Below are 16,352 nucleotides of genomic sequence, written 5' to 3'. Positions count from 1 at the left end.
AGATTAAGAAACTGGAGCAGGCAGAAATAAGTCCAGGATCATACAGCTAATAAATGTCTGAGGCTGGATTTGAACACAATTCTTCTTGAATCCAAGTCCAGTATTCTGATGGAGCTTGACCTTAAATTCTATTAAGTTCTTCTTACCATAGCACTAGTGAATATTAATGAGATGATTTCTTCCCTACTTTTTATTGACTTCAGAAGGAAAGCTGGAAAAGTTTTCTCCATGTAACCAGAGTTTTGAGCCTAAGGCTTTTAAAAGTGCTGATGCTTACATGTGATTCCAGATTTATATAGAGAATTATGATTTGTTGCTGTGAGGGGCAGAGTTGGCATGAAAGCTTTGGAGAGAAGAGATATTCTTCATGCCTGTTTTCTGAGAGATACACATGATTCCAGACTCTTTTCAAGAAAATACCTGTGGAGAAAGAGAACTTTGGGAAGCAGCAGACAGGAGCCAACCCCTCAACATGTTCTTAATTTTCAGCATGTCTCCCTCGAGACAATGGGAAATTTCCCTTTGGCTGAGATTGGGTTCTCTCCTTGGCTGAGATGAGATACCTCTCTCCCAGTGGGAGAACTCATTCACTCTATGTATTTTCTGATATATTCTAATATATATCACTTCTCTGATTTCTGTTTGTTGTCTTCTTGGATAAATGGACTTACACACTTCACTATTTGTGATGGTCTTTGTGTAATTAGCATTTGGTGAGAAGGTGTCAAGCTTGGGGTTACTCTGTCTCCTTTAAGGAACAGTGACCTAGAAAGTGGCTTGAACTTTTACTAGCAATATTTAGGGGGCAAATAGATCTATGTCTAGTCTAGTACCTCTCTTTCTTTGAGAAAAACAGAAAAAATGACCTTGTAGCCTCTTCTCTTGTTTCCCTCCAGGCAGAAATCAATGTCTCCCCTGGGGAAGAGTAGAAAAGATTCAGTGCCTTCCCCCAAACTGAATGTAGCAACCCATGTGGAAATATGTAATCTACATGGGCACACATCTACCTTATATATAAAAGCCACTCAAACTTACTCTAGAGAATCCCAAGTAGAGGATAAGATTCCACACATTTGCTTGAGCAGGGTTATCACTGGGAATTTAATGCTATATCTTTGCTTTTCCAGTTCCATTCACTAAGTGTATTCTAATTTCTAATAAGAATTGCATTCTTTTGGGTCACATAAATTTGGAAAGAAATGTAAATCTTAACAGGATGGGAGCAATTGAGACAATTTTGATAACACTATAAAATATTGATATGCTGATATGACAGTTCATAAAATATTTATTTGCCAATGATCTCTACACTTTAAACCCTATGTCAAGCCTAGATGAAACCCAAGCAGGTACTAGGAGCCTGGAAATGACAGGAGGCCTGGGTAGGAAATATGGCTGCAGAAGGAAACCCCATGGCACCAACAAAGATTGAACTTTAAGTAGCTGGTCCAATCTTGCTGGCAGATGAGAGGACAATCTGCTTATCCACACTCCTTGCAATCTCCAGGGTCCACATAGAAGTAGGTGCTTCTGCAGAGAGGAAAAAACCATCTTTAACTGTGTTGCTGATGCTAATGCTTTTACCGGCTTTCACTTTTTTAACTTTTACTGGTTTTCCCTTCCCTTCGCTTCCCATCCCAAAACCTTAAACCTGCTGCACTCTGAAACTGGGCCTCCAATGGGCCCCTGCCTAAGGCCATCAATAGTAACTGCTGCTGGCTCCCACTCAGTCTGATGTCTTTCTTTTTCTTGACCTCATTAAAGGGGCCATGCCCTGGCTACATCTTCAACAGGCCTATTCAATGAATGGGCATTGCCTCACTCTAAGTGAGTACCTGCAAAGACCTTGATCTCAAGGAGCCAAGGCCTCCCAGTGCATCTTGGGTCATCTCCAGTCATCCTGAGGAATATCAGGTCACTGGATCCAGGTGGCTCTGGAGGAGAAGTGAGGCTGGTGACCTGCACAGCCCTCCCTCACTCAAAACAAAGTCAAGTGCAAGTTATGTCATCATTTCTCTGATGGCACGGGCAATGAAGGATGAACTCAATGATGCTGATGCAGGGGAAATAAAGCTGGATTTCTGGTTGGAGGTTTTTGTTGTTCAGTTGTTTCAGTCATGTCTGACTTGTCATGACCCTTTTTGGGGGTTTTCTTGGCAGAGATACTAGAGTGGTTTGTCATTTCCTTCTCCAACTCATTTTACAGATGAGGAAACTGAGGCAAACAGGGTGAAGTGACTTGCCTAGGGTCACACAGCTAGTAAGTGTCAAAGGCCAGATTTGAATGCAGGGAGATGAGTCTTCCTAACTTCAGGTCTGGAACTCTATGCACTACAGTGCCACTTAGCACAACTCAGTTACTGAGGATATGTGTGACTTTGGACAAGCGGCTTCACCTCTCTCACATCAGTTTCCTTATCTGCAAAATGAGAAAGTTGGTCCCAATGACCTTTAAGGTCTCTTTTAGCTCTAAATCTATGATCCAATGAAAAAGGAAGGGATCACAAAAAGAAAAAGAATATGTACTCCTTTTAAGAGATGACTTTTCTTCCTCCCTCAATTAATAACCTTTTTCAACAGAATGATACTCCACTATATTTTCCCTCAATTAACTCCTTCCTTTCAACAAAGAAAAATTTGAACAATATCCAACTGATTAAATGACTGCACCTAATAGTATATGTATATCTATATCTTTAATTCTAATTTTCACAATCATAGTACTCTACTTCTCTTCTGAGAAGAAGTATGTCTCTTATCTTTTTTCCGGGACAAGTGTGGTCATTGAAACTGTAAGGGAGTGTGGTAGGAACTGCCCATGTAGTTAGTTATGTGTATCCAGTTGGGTGTGACTTCATGTGGCTCATAGAGAGGCATGAATAAATATTTCTAGAGTCTTCTCCACCCACCATTTTCCAAGGAAGACTTTGGTTCTTGCCAGGAGAAGGGGGAGCAGGAAGTTTGGGCCAGAGTTTGACACCCTGTTCTCCTTGCACAGGAAGGATACTAGGCTAGAATTATATCTATTCACACCCATTCCTAAATATTGTTAGTCTAAGGGAAATAATTTTTAGGTTCAATTTGAGTTCCCAATCGCTATGCCATAATGAGGAAAGAGTACCCGAAGCTACATATCCAAGACTTGACTGTCTTCTCACCAAATGACACCTGCACACATAGAACACATGGAGCAAATTGCAAATAAACCCAATTGTCCAAGCAGAGAGTAAACATAAATCAAAGAAGGCACATAGATGAGAATATCCCAGACAATATACACAGTGAATAGGATTCTTTCTTTTAATACTTTCTTCTGCTTTCAAAAAAGGGGGAAAAGGGGGTGGCAGAGTCAAGATGGTGGAGTAGAAGTAGAGACTTGCTAGAGATCTTCCCCCAAGACCAGACAAATATCTGCAAAAAATGACTGTAAACAAATTCTGTAGCTGCAGAACCCACAGAATGACAGAGTGAAGCAAATCTCCAGTCCAAGACAGCCTAGAAGGTTGGCAGGAAGTGGGAATGGAGCACAGTCCAATGTGGGCCATGCTGGCACAGATGGGACCTGAGCAGGCCTTGGGGGGACTGAATATCTGGCACCTGTGGTGATTTCCAGACTTCACAACCCCAAAACTCTGAGGACAAATTGGAAGGTCAATGGAAAAAAACCTGTGGGACCTGTGTGAGAGAGTAGAGTGGTCAGACCCGAGCATCAGGGTGGTGGACGGAGTGAAGGAGCCTCTGGCAGCCACAGCAGCTGCTTCTGGAGCTGTAGGCTCAAAGATTATGGGGAAATCAAGGGATTGACAGTACACCCCTCCACCCCCATGGGAAGCAGATAGCTCAAAAGAGCTCAAAAGTCAAGTAACTAGCTGGGGAAATGAATAAAAACCAGAAAAAAGAATCAGACTATAGAATCTTACTTTGGTAACAAGGAAGATCAAAATATACAAACATAAGAAGATAACAAAATCAAAGCTCCTACATCCTGATCCTCCAAGAAAATATGAATTAGTTTCAGGCCATGGAAGAGCTCAAAAAGGATTTTCAAAATTAAGTAAGAGAGGTAGAGCAAAAATTGGGAAGAGAAATGAGAGTCATGCAAGAAAACCATGAAAAATGAGTCAATTGCTTGCTAAAGCAGACCCCAAAATGCTGATGAATATAACATCTTAAAAAATGGACTAACCCAATTGGCAAAAGAGATCCAAAAAGCCAATGAGGAGAAGAATACCTTAAAAAGCAGAATTGGTCAGATGAAAAAGGTGGTCCAAAAGCTCATTGAAGAACATAATTCTTTAAAGATTAGAGTGGAACAGATGGAAGCTACTGACTTTATGAAAAATCAAGAAATTATAAAACAAAACCAAAGGAATGAAAAAATAGCACACAATGTGAAATATCTCATTGGAGAAAGCACTGAACTGGAAAACAGATCTAGGAGAGACAATTTAAAAATTGTTGGACTACCTGAAAGTCACGATAAAAAAAAAAAAGAACCCCGACATCATCTTTCGAGAAATTATCAAGGAAAACTATCCTGATATTCTAGAACTAGAGGGTAAAATAAATATTGAAAGAATCCACCAATCACCTCCTGAAAGAGATACCAAAAAAAACCTCCTAGGAATATTGTAACCAAATTCCAGAGCCCCCAGTTCAGGGAGGAAATATTGCAAGCAGCCAGAAAGAAACAATTTGAGCTTTTAGGGAATGCAATCAAGATAACACAAGATCTAGCAGCTTCTACGTTAAGGGATTATAGGCCTGGGAATATGATATTCCAGAGGTCAAGGAGCTAGGATTAAAACCAAGAATCACTTACCCAGCAAAACTGAGTATAATACTTCAAGGGAAAAAATGATCATTCAGCGAAATACAGGACTTTCAAGCATTCATGATGAGAAGACCAGAGATGAATAGAAAATTTGACTCTCAAACACAAGAATGAAGAGAAGCATGAAAAGGTAAACAGGAAAAAGAAATCATAGGAGACTTACTAAAGTTAAACTGTTTACATTCCTACACGGAAAGATAATATTTGTAACTCTTGAGATTTTTCTCAGTATTGGGGTAGTTGGAGGGATTATATATGTATAAAAAGAAGACACAGGGTGAGTTGAATAGGTAGGGATGATATCTAAAAAAATAAAATTGGGGGTGAGAGAGGAATATATTGGGAGAAGGAGTTGAAATATAGAGACTAGAGTTATAGCCAATCAATCAACAAGTTATTTATCAGTACCTACTTTGTGTCAAACACTGAGCTAGGTATTGGAAGTGCAGGTATAAAGGATGCAATAATCCCTATCACAAAGACCTTACATTCTAATGGAGAAGAAACAAGCCTAAATAAAAATATATACACCAGAAATACGTAAGTAATAAATATAAATATGTACAAAGCATATAGAAGTGTATAGAGAAACGTGGAAAGAGCAGTATGAACTGATGCAAAATGAAGTAAGCAGAGCCAAGAAAACAATATACATATTAACTACAATAATGTCAATGGAAACAAAAACACACCAAAAAATCAAAAGTAAATGTAACAAAATTATAGAGATCAAATGGGTCTTAAATGAAGAGATGTGAAGACATACCCCCCAACACAAGAAGTAAACACTTCTAAGGAGGGACAAGGTCAAAAGGGACAATAGAATAAATGGGGAACAGAACAGAATGAAGGAAAATATAGTTAGTCTTTTACAACATGACTGCATGACTACACATGTATAACCTATATCAAATTGCTTGCCTACTCAATGGAGGTGGGTGGGGATGGAGGAGGGGAGAGAAGTTGGAAGTCAAAATTTTAAAAATGATTGTTAAAAATTGTTTTTACATACAACTGGGAAATAAGACATTCAGGCAATGGGGTATAGAAATCTCTCTTACTCTATGTAATGTTAATTATGTTAATGAGAGTTAAAGATCTTTCCCACTCATTAATGGGCCTGCCCATTAAGGGAAGCTTGATTAGGGGAGATTTGATCTGTAGGAAGACCCGCACAGTTTGTTCATTTCTAATAAGGCACTGGCTCTCAAGGGTTGTGATGCCCTCTGGGTCTGAAAAGTGTATACATACTCTGTGGTGAGGTTTTGTTTTTGACCTCACTCATTGGAAGTGTTTGGTTAGAGGAGACTCTGGGTAGCCACTAGGGAGTCCCTCAGCTTTGAAAACCCAGATGTTGGTGCTTCTCTCTCTGGCAATTATATATGTATGTAATGGTCAGACAGTTGAATTTGTCTGTTGATCTGTGATATATATATTGCTTATGGTCAGAGAGTTGGAAGCCCTGTCTCTTGGTCTTTATTTCTCTGTGTTTTCTCTGAAGTTCAAGGTGCTGACTTTTTCCCTTGAACTAATGATATATGTGCTTGATTAAAGTAGATTGCTGATCCTTCAAAATTTGCTTTCCTTTTAGAAAAGCAGATCTAAGAACCTGGGATAGCAGGCCATTCTGCATATTCCAGGGTCCTTGCTGTTACACCCTACAAGAAAATAGAAGGGAACAGGATGAGAGAAGGGAGGGATGTGATAGAAGGGAGGGCAGATTGTGGGAGGGAGTAATCAGAATGCATGATGTCTTGGGGTGGGCAGAGGGGAGAGATGGGGAGAAAATTTGGAACTTGTAATCTTGTGGAAGTGAATATTGACAACTAAAAATTAATTAATTAATTAATTAAAAAAATAAATATGTGGAAACAGGAAAAAAACAAAAAAAGGGGAAGAGTGGAAAAGTAAGAAATAGAGAATATGATGGAGGAAAACACACAATTAAAAGTCATGACCAGGAAAGAAATGAACTCATCCTTAAAATAGCAAAATGGATTAGAATGCAGAGTCTTATAATGTGTTGTTTATAACAAATATACTACAAATACAAAGATTCATACCAAATTAAAGTTAGGGACTGAAGCATAATTTGTTATGCTTTAGGTGAATTCTAAAAAGCAGGAGTAGCAATCATGATCTCAGACAAAGCAACAGAAAAAATAGACACTGCTCAAAGAAATGAGCAGAATAAATTGTGTTCATCCTTCGTTGCTGAAGACTATACCATCAGAGAAATGATGACATGACTTGCACTTGACTTTGTTTTGAGTAAGTGAGGGCTGTGCAGGTTACCAGTCTCACTTCTCTTCCAGAGTCATCTGAATCCAGTGACCAGATATTCTTCAAGATGACTGGAGATGACCCAGGATGCACTGGGGGACTTTGGCCCCTTTAAGCAGAATAAGTACATTATGCTTAAAGGCAACATAGTTCATGAAATATACCATTATTAAGTATATAGGGACTAAACAGAATAGCATATAAGAACCTAAAGGAAAAGTTAACTAAATTACAGGAAAATATTGACTTCAGAACCAGAGTAGTTGGGGACCTCGACAGGCCTCTTTCAGAATTAGACAAATCTAATGAAAATATGAATCAATTTATATTTGTTATATAAATCAATGACCTCAATAGAATTTTAGAAAAATTAGATCAATCTCATGTGATTATAGAATGGTAATTTAAAGACTAGGGCAGGTAGGCAGCACAGGGAGTAGAGAGCTGGTTCTGGAGCTGGGAGAACCTGAGTCCATGTCTGGAATCAGATACTAGCTGTATGACCCCTAGGTAAGTTTCTTAGTCCTGTTTACCTCAATATCCTTATCTGTAAAATGAGATGCAGAAGGATATGACAAACCATTAGAGTATTTTTTTTTCAAGAAGATCCCAAATGGGATTATGAAGAATCAAATAGAACTAATCAACAGTAAAAATTAAAGAATACATCTATTTCTCAGTTGTGCATAACACCTTTACAAAAACTGATAATATGTTGGGGCATAAAAAACTCATAATCAAAAGCAGGAAATCAGAAATGCTAAACACATACTTTACTAATCACAATGCAATAAAAATGACAATAAATAAAGGGTATTTGAAGAAAGGATTCAAATTTAAATGGGTACTAAATAGTTTAATCCTAAAGAATTAGTGTTTAAAAAACAAATAATAGAAACAATAAGTGATTTCATAAACAATTACAACAATGAAACAACATACCAAAACTTTTGAGGTGTAGTCAAAGAAATACTCAGGAGAAAATTTAAGTCTCTAAAACTTTTTTATCAATAAAAAGAGAGGGAATTGATCAACTGACAATGAAACTAAAAAAAAACTAGAAAACTAACAAATTTAAAAATCTCAATTAAACACAAAAAATAGAAATTCTAAAAAAAAGAAATATCCTGAAAAAAGGAGATATAATTGAAACCCTGTTACCCCAGCCCCACTATATTGATAAATAAAACTAGGGTCTAAGTTTATTTAAATTGAGAAAATAGATTAATCTGTTAGTTAATTGCTAATATTAAAAAAAATAAAAAAGAGACTTCACAACAAATGAAAAGGAAAGAAAAAGATTGGAAATTATATTACTCAATTGTGTACCAACAAAATTAATAACTTAAAATGAAAGAATATTTACAAAAATATTAAATACTCAGATTAATAAAACAATAAATAAAAAAATTTAAATATTCCAAACTCAGAAAAAAGACATTGAACAAAGCAAAAAGCAATTCTCAAGGGAAAAATAATCCCAGACCTAAGGGAAATGATACAGGGGGAAATATAGGTGATAGAAAAAGAAATGCTATCAAGAAAAAAATATTTTAAAAATAAGCTACAGTGTTGTGTTCAGAGAAATGTGGAAAGATTTTTATAAACTGGTGCAGTGTGAAATTTATACAGTAACTTCAACTTTGTACTCTGAAAACTGAAATGGACAACCATGATTCCAAAAGACTGACATCTTTTAAAAACAATATTTTATTTTTCCCCAATTACATGTAAAAACAATTTTAACATTCTTTTGTAAAATTTTGAGTTCCCGTTTTTCTCTTCCCCTCTTTCACTCTACCCTCTCCCCAACTCCCTGCCCAATATGATAGGCAATCTGATATATATATATATATATATATATATATATATATGTAGATATATATATATACTCAATATACTCAATCATGCAAAACATTTCCATATTCATCATGTTGTGAAAGAAAACATGGACTAAAAAAAAACCAAGCAAACAAAAAAACCTGACAACCCAAGAACAAAATAAAGTGAAAAACAGTATGCTTTAATCTATGCTCAGACTCCATAAGTTTTTCCATTGCAAATGGATAGCATTCTTCATCAGTTTTTGTCAAAACTTCAATGACTTTTTGTTCTAAACACTAGACTTTTTGTTCTAAACTGGGTTTATCAAATGTTAGATTATTATGCTCATTTACTATTGTGTTTTGTGTACCATATCTATTCCAATGATCCACTACTCTATTTCTTATCCAGTACCAGAGAGGATTACTGCTTTATAATACAGTCACACAGAAGACTGTCACCCAGAAGACTGGCATCTTGACAAATACTGGACTGGAGGTAATGCAGTCCATTACAATAATGAGTCATACATTTTCTAACGTGACCAATGTATGGATTTGAATTGCTTGACTATACTTATTTATCATAAAGGAGGGTATTTATTTTATTTTATTTTGTGAGTGGGCAAAATTATGGGGGAAAGAGGGTAGTAATAGTAGTACCAAAAAGAAAGAAAGAGAGAAAAAAGGAGAGAAAAAGCAAGAAGAAAAAAGAAAGGAAGGAAAGAAGGAAAGAAAGCAAAAGAAAGTAGGAAGAAAAAGCCATCAATGAAACATTTTAAAATACAAAGAAAAGAGAAAAAGGAAGTTCGGAGACAGATTAGCAAGACTGTATTGGAATTAATGTGTTACTCCTCATATAATTAAAAAAAACAACGTATACATAATTGAAATTCATGATATCATATGATTTCTTTTTATCTTTTCTTCTTTATGTATGGAAATGATTTATGGAGGATCAAGTTCATAACAATAAAATTAAAAGAAGCATTTTCTGCACAGCAACCCTGTGAGGTAAGTAGTGCAAGAAGGGGTCAGAGTGGAGATATGGAGCCAGGTCTTCTGGTTCCACACCTGTTGCTCTTTCCATTATCTCCTGTGGCCTCTGTTTCCCAACCCTTTCCTAGTGGGTGGAGGGGCCTGTGTGCACAGCCCTCAAGCATTCTTAAGGGCTGGGAAAGGTTTTGTTTTTTTTCTTTATCCCAGGCTCTGCTCAGAACTGGGGATGGATGCTAGGATGATGCATCCCACCACCCTTTATTTGTTCCCATGCTTTCATCTACTCCTCCTCTTGGAGGAGAGCTACAGGTGGGCTGCCCAAAGATTTATAAGCAAGTAGGAATACTCTGTTTATAGTTTCAGTTTTCTTTTCCTAAAACTCCTATCAACATCTAACCAAATTTTACAGAATATTGTTTAAATTTTATTTCTTTCTTCTCATTATGCTCTATAACCTACTGTTTAGTCCTTCCCAGGTTCAAACCTGACCTAACTTTCTTTGCCCCAGTAAATAAATTCTTGATCCTCCACTGCAAGGGAGGTGGCACATTGTGGTTGAAAAAGAACTGGGTGACCCAATGAGATAGAGAGTATTACAGGATGTAAAATGGATAATTTTAATTACATTTAATTAAAAAGTTTTTGCACAAACTAATACAACCAAGATTAGAAAGAAAGCAGAAAACTGGGAAAAAATTTTTACATCCAATGTCTCTGATAAAGGCTTCATTTCTCAAATTTGTGAACTGAGTCAAATTTGTAAGAATTTCTCCATCATTTTTCATCAAACCAATCTTGATATTTGTGAGATGTGAGTAAATGTAGTTCTGTACACCAAATCTCTGAAAGCTGCCCACTCCTCTGCTCCACAGTTACCAACCTGTGTTGGCTCAGCTTTCCCTCCAAGTTAGCAATGAACTGTTCTCACTTGGAGAAACATTCTAATTTGTTGACTTTAAGTCTTCTGGTAGTGGTCTTGCTTTGGGGCTGCAGCTTTTGCTGGATGTGAATGTTTAGCTTAGAGAGGATGAGTCTATGATCAGTCCAACACTCTGTCCAGTGTCACACCTCACCTTTGTCACTCTCACATTCTGTCTCTTTCTGTACGATAACATAGTCTATCAAATGCCAATATTTACTTTGAGGGTGCATCCACGCAGTTTTAATGAGTTTAGGTAAAAGGAAGATGATGCTGGTGATAAGATCATGAGATACACAAGTCTTCAGTAGTAAGTGATCGTTGTTGTTGCTGTTTCTGACTCGGTTCCTCCCAAGGAATCCCTGCCATGTCTGATAGTCTATGCCTACTCTTTTACAACATGACTACTATGGAAATATGTTTTGTATGACTGCACATGCATAACTTTTTTTCAAATTGCTTGCCTTCTCAAGAAGGGGGAGGACAGGGAGAGAATTTGGAACTCAAAATTTTTTTAAATGAATGTTAAGAATTGTTTTTACGTGTAATTGGGGAAAAACAGATGAAAAACTTGAAATTACTTAAGTAATAAAATTGTATTTATTTGTATTTTTTTTAAAAGAAAGAGAACTGGTTTTGAGTCAGATGATCTAGTTTCAAGTCCTGGCTGTATTAATTACTACTGTTGTGATCTTTGGCAAATCATTTAGCTCGTTTGTGCCTGGGTTTCCTCATATATGGGGGGTTGGTACTATGATCCTATTATCCTCATTTTACAGTTGAGGAGACAAGTTCTGAGAGGTGAAGAATCACACAGCTAGCAAATTTCAGATGCCAGAGCTCGTCTAAAAGTTGTCCCGTTGATCCCAATAGGTCTTACCTGGAAAGTTCTCAAGAAACTGTCATCAGTAGGGGTTTCCTGTCCTTCCTAGACTTAAAGAAAGGGAAGTCCCATGAATCTCTAGAGTTTCAGAACTGAAACTCTCTATGATGGGAAGGCAGAAGTGCAACCATGTTTCCCACTCTATTTCCCAGAGGCCAGGTGTGTTTGTCCTTCTTTCTCAAACAGGACCATGACATCAAGATGATCCCATGACTGGCAGTTGACTTTGATTTGAGTGAGGGAGGACTGTGGAAGGGCACCAGGCTCACTTTCTCCTGCAGAGCCATCTGGGTCCAGAGGCAAGTCACCTTTGAAAGGAAGGAAGGAAAGGAAAGGATAGATGGAATAAGCATTTATTAAGTACCTACTATGTGCTAGGCACTATATTAAGTGCTTTAAAATCATTATCTCATTTGATCCTGACCTACCTGGAAGGTAGGTGCTGTTGTCATAATAATTTCACAGATGAGGAAACTGAGGCACACAAGTTAAATGACCTTCCCCAGTTCACACAGTTAGTGAATGCCTAAGGCTGTGTTTGAACTCAGGACTTCCTAACTCCAGGCCCAAACAGCTAGTATTTTGACCTGGTGTGACTGACATAAGGTTTCTGACAGGGGAATGGATAATTGCCTTCAGAGTCAGAAAGACCTGGGTTTAAGTTTCATTACTAATACATACTAGCTGTGTGACCCTGGAAAAGAATTCCTTAGTGTCCTGGACAACTCTCTAAGGCTAGAAGGTGCAGAGAAGGTGGAGACTTGGATTGATAGAGGATCTTTCCTCATCTAGAGGTTCCCTATACCATTGCAATTCTAGGTCCTGGACTGTCTAAGAGGTGTCATGGTGCAGCAGAAAGACTGGAAGCCAAGAGACTTGGGGTTCTAGACATGGTTATGCCATTAATGCAGACAATAAGCTGAGGACCTTAAGGAAGTCATGGACTTTCTTTGAACCTCAGAATCCTCTTATGGAAAATGAGATGCTCACACTAGATATGTATCTAAGATATCTTCTCCTTCTAGTACTCTGTGTTAGAGTGGTCTATGTTCTAAACCCCTCCCGGTTCTGATGTTTTATATTTTAAGACTCCTCCTAGCTCTGACGTTCTGTGTTCTAAGGGCCCTCTCAGCTCTGATATTCTGTGTTCCAAGTCCCCTCCAAGTTCTGACATTCTATATTCTGATTCCTTTTAGTTTTAAACACGTTGTCTCCTGAAATCCCCATTTTCATTTATGACAGCTCCAGTTTAAGTTTCTCCATGAAGCCATTCCTGGTCCATGTCCCCAGCTGCTAGTACCTTCATTCTTAAAGCTTTCTTGGTCTATTTAACATTTATTTTTCTTATACTAATATAGCATCCCCTTTAGAAGATAGTCCCACTCCACCCCCAACTTGGCCATCAAAGGTTGGAGGTCAGGTCCATCAGGGTTGGGTAGAGGAGTGAATGGGCAACTTCGAGCCAGGTTAAAAAGTACTTTGTGACTTCAGACTCTTAAAACTATCACTTTCAAGGTCCCACTGGTGAGTTTACCTTTAATAGTCAGCTACTAGACATAATAAACTCAAAGCAAAGTGACAGAATAGTAGCTATAAAATATTCCCCTAGCATTTGTACAGCTCTTTAAAGTTTGCCATATGCTTAATTAGTATTATGGGGATGTCTACCTTAAGCATGTGAAGACATCCTGTTGTGGAATCAGGGGATGAGAACAATTTGTTTCAACTTCCATCAAGGCAGCTGAGGAAAGTGCTGTGGAGCACTTGGAGTTTGGTCTGACATCAAAGATGCCAAGGTCATCCACTGCATCTCGGGCAATCACCAGTCAACCTGACTTTTGTCCTGCCACTGGACTTCAATGATTTGGGAAGAGAGTGCGGCTGACTTTGTGCAGCTCTGCCTCACTTAAATCCAGTTCACAGGCAAGTCAAGACATCAGTCTGTGATGTCATTGATTCTCCTGGAAAAGGAAGGACAAACAACAATAACATAAATGTTATTTCATTTGATCTTCATAACCACCCGGGGGTAGGTACTATTATTATCTCCATTCTACAGATTAGGAAACAAAGTGACTTGCCCGGGGTCATACATCTCCTACGTATGTGAGGTTTGATTTGAATTTGATTATCCTGATGCTTTCTTTTGTTGATGAAAATATTTAGAGATATGAATTATTCCCTAAGGACTTTGGCTGCATCCCTCAGATATTGATATGTGGTCTCATTGTGACTAATGAAATGATCTATTATTTCAATGATGTATTTTTTAACCCATCAATTCTTTTGGATCAAATTATTCAGGCTGGATGGCAGCTGGATGGATGGCCAGTGGAAAGAACTAGCTGCTTTCCCTGGGCCTTCTTTCTTAAGTTCTTCATGTATCTACCAGAGCTACTCATCCCTTTCATTTAATTTTAATTCTAATAAGCACTTATGAAGCTCTACTACGATCCAGGTACTGTGCTAAGCTTTACAAATATCGTCTCATTTCAGCTTCACAACCACTTGGGAGGTAGGTGCTCTTAATATCCCCATTTTATAGATGAGGAAACTGAGTGAAGTGAGTCAGACAAGGAGAACAATGCAGGCAGTAATGGCAATTTTGTAAAGATAATCAACTTTCAAAGACTTAGCAACTCTGATCAACACGATGACCAACCACCATTCCAAAGGATTCATGATGAAACATGCCATTTACCTCCAGATAAAGAGCTGATGGACCCAAAGTGAATATGGAAGCATATTTTCTTTTCTTTCTTTCTCTTTTTTTTTTTTGAAGTGTGTGTGGGGGGACATCACTAATGTGGAAATTTCCTTTGCATGACTATACATATTTATAATGGGATCTATTTTTCTGGCCTTCTCAGTGGGTGATGGAGAGAAAGAATTTGGAAGTAAAATAAAATTGATTAAAAATATTCCTAATGAATCATGCATTGGAGAGGCCCTTTGGAAAAAATCTACTTTAGGACATGGACTATAAAGAGATGACTAGCTATTTTCATTTCTCAGTTTGTCTCCACCCAAGTGGGGTGCAAGTGGAAGGAAGGATAAGAAACAGCCCTTGTTCCAGTTCCTCCTTCCTATTTTGGATTAGCAGAACCAGAGAAATCCTTCTTCTCCTTTTCTCTTAGTTTTCCCATTTCTCCTTGTTCAGTTGCCCCCCATGATGTGAACAACAAAGTGAACCATACTGTCAAACAACAGCCAGGAGAAAGAAGGAGAAAGGAGGCAAATCCCTCTTGTTTGGTTTTTGTTATTGTTGAGTCATTTCAGTTCAACTCCTCTTGACCTCATTTGAGGTTTTCTTGGCCAAGACCCTGGAGTGGTTTGCTATTTTCTCCCCCAGCTTATTTTACAGATGGGGAAACTAAGGTAAAAAACATTAAGTGACTTTTCCAGGGTCACATAGCTAGTAAGTATCTGAGGTCAGATTTGAACTCAGGCCTTGTACTCTATAGCACCACCTACCTGTGGTGGGTCTCTAACAGTGGTGGTGTTGGGACTGCTTTGTCCAAAGTAATGACTAAGGCTGGAAAGTATAGAACTACCATGCTAGAGGACAAAAGGAAAAATGTTACACTATGATTTTTTACATACAGGCATGTATGCTTAGTTGCCTCAATTCCTCATCCGTAAAATGAGCTGGAGAAGATTATGGCAAACCACTCCAGTGTCTTTGTGAAGAAAACCCCAAATGGGGTCAGAAATGACTGAAAAACAACACAACAACAACAATACATATACTTAAGAACAAGATTCTGCACCCCATGGCCCATGGACTTTATATTTATAGAAGTAAAATTGTATGTGTTAAAGTTCAGGGAAACAGAAGCTAAATGGAGCTGTGAATTTGTCTAGCCATTCTGGAATACATTTGGAAATAATGCCCAAATAATTACCAATTCCTTTGACCCAGCCATATCACTAGTAGTCCTAAACTCTAAAGAAGTCAAAGAAAGGGGAGAAGAATAAAATATTTACAAAAAATTTATTGCAGTTCTTTTCATGGTGGCAAAAAATTGAAAAGTGAGGGAGTATCTTCCTATTGGGGAATAGTTAAGTAATTGTGATGTGACAGATATATGATATGTGATAGAAACAACAAAATAGACTCTTTCAGAGAAAACTGAGAAGATCTCTGTAAACTGATGCAAAGTGAAGTAAGCAGAATCAGGAGAGTGACTTATAAAATGTTCCCAATATTGTAGAGAAAAACACTTAAAGATTTACAAACTCTGATATGTACAAGGATACACCCTGAGTGCAAAAGACTAAATATGAAACTCACCTCCTGCTGGGAAGGAAATGAAGAAAAAGACATTCTTGGGAATGGTCAATATGTGAATTTGTACATTTACATATTTACTATGAGGGTTTGTTGAGGGAGAGGGAGTTGTTTTTGTTCAAGGGAGGGGAAGTGGAAGAGATATATTATAAATACATATAAAGTCAATTATTTGAAAAAGAAAATACCAAACATGTCCCACTCCCCAAATAACCAAGTAGACACAAAACACAATTTTCCAAACAATTTGCATACACGTTCATCCAGGCAATTTTATGGTCACATTAATTTCTTATCCGTTACTGTGTTCTTCTCTATTG

General features: G+C 37.7%; 1 protein-coding gene across 3 annotated transcripts in view; it reads left to right on the top strand.

Annotated features, from left to right (window-relative positions):
• Window positions 1–16,352, top strand: part of PTAFR (platelet activating factor receptor) — a 95,294-nt gene that overhangs the window by 65,734 nt on the left and 13,208 nt on the right. For 2 of the 3 annotated variants that reach the window (XR_011967138.1, XR_011967140.1), the window contains exon 2: window positions 9,353–9,954. The gene's annotated coding sequence lies outside the window, so the exon portion shown is untranslated. The remainder of the gene's footprint in view (window positions 1–9,352; window positions 9,955–16,352) is intronic. The other variant, XR_011967139.1, reaches the window with a different exon arrangement.

This window comes from Notamacropus eugenii, chromosome 5, assembly GCF_028372415.1.
Source record: "Notamacropus eugenii isolate mMacEug1 chromosome 5, mMacEug1.pri_v2, whole genome shotgun sequence".
In the NCBI taxonomy this organism is placed as follows: Eukaryota; Metazoa; Chordata; class Mammalia; order Diprotodontia; family Macropodidae; genus Notamacropus; species Notamacropus eugenii.
Note: the sequence above shows the minus strand (reverse complement) of the source record. Positions and strands in the feature narration are given on the sequence as shown.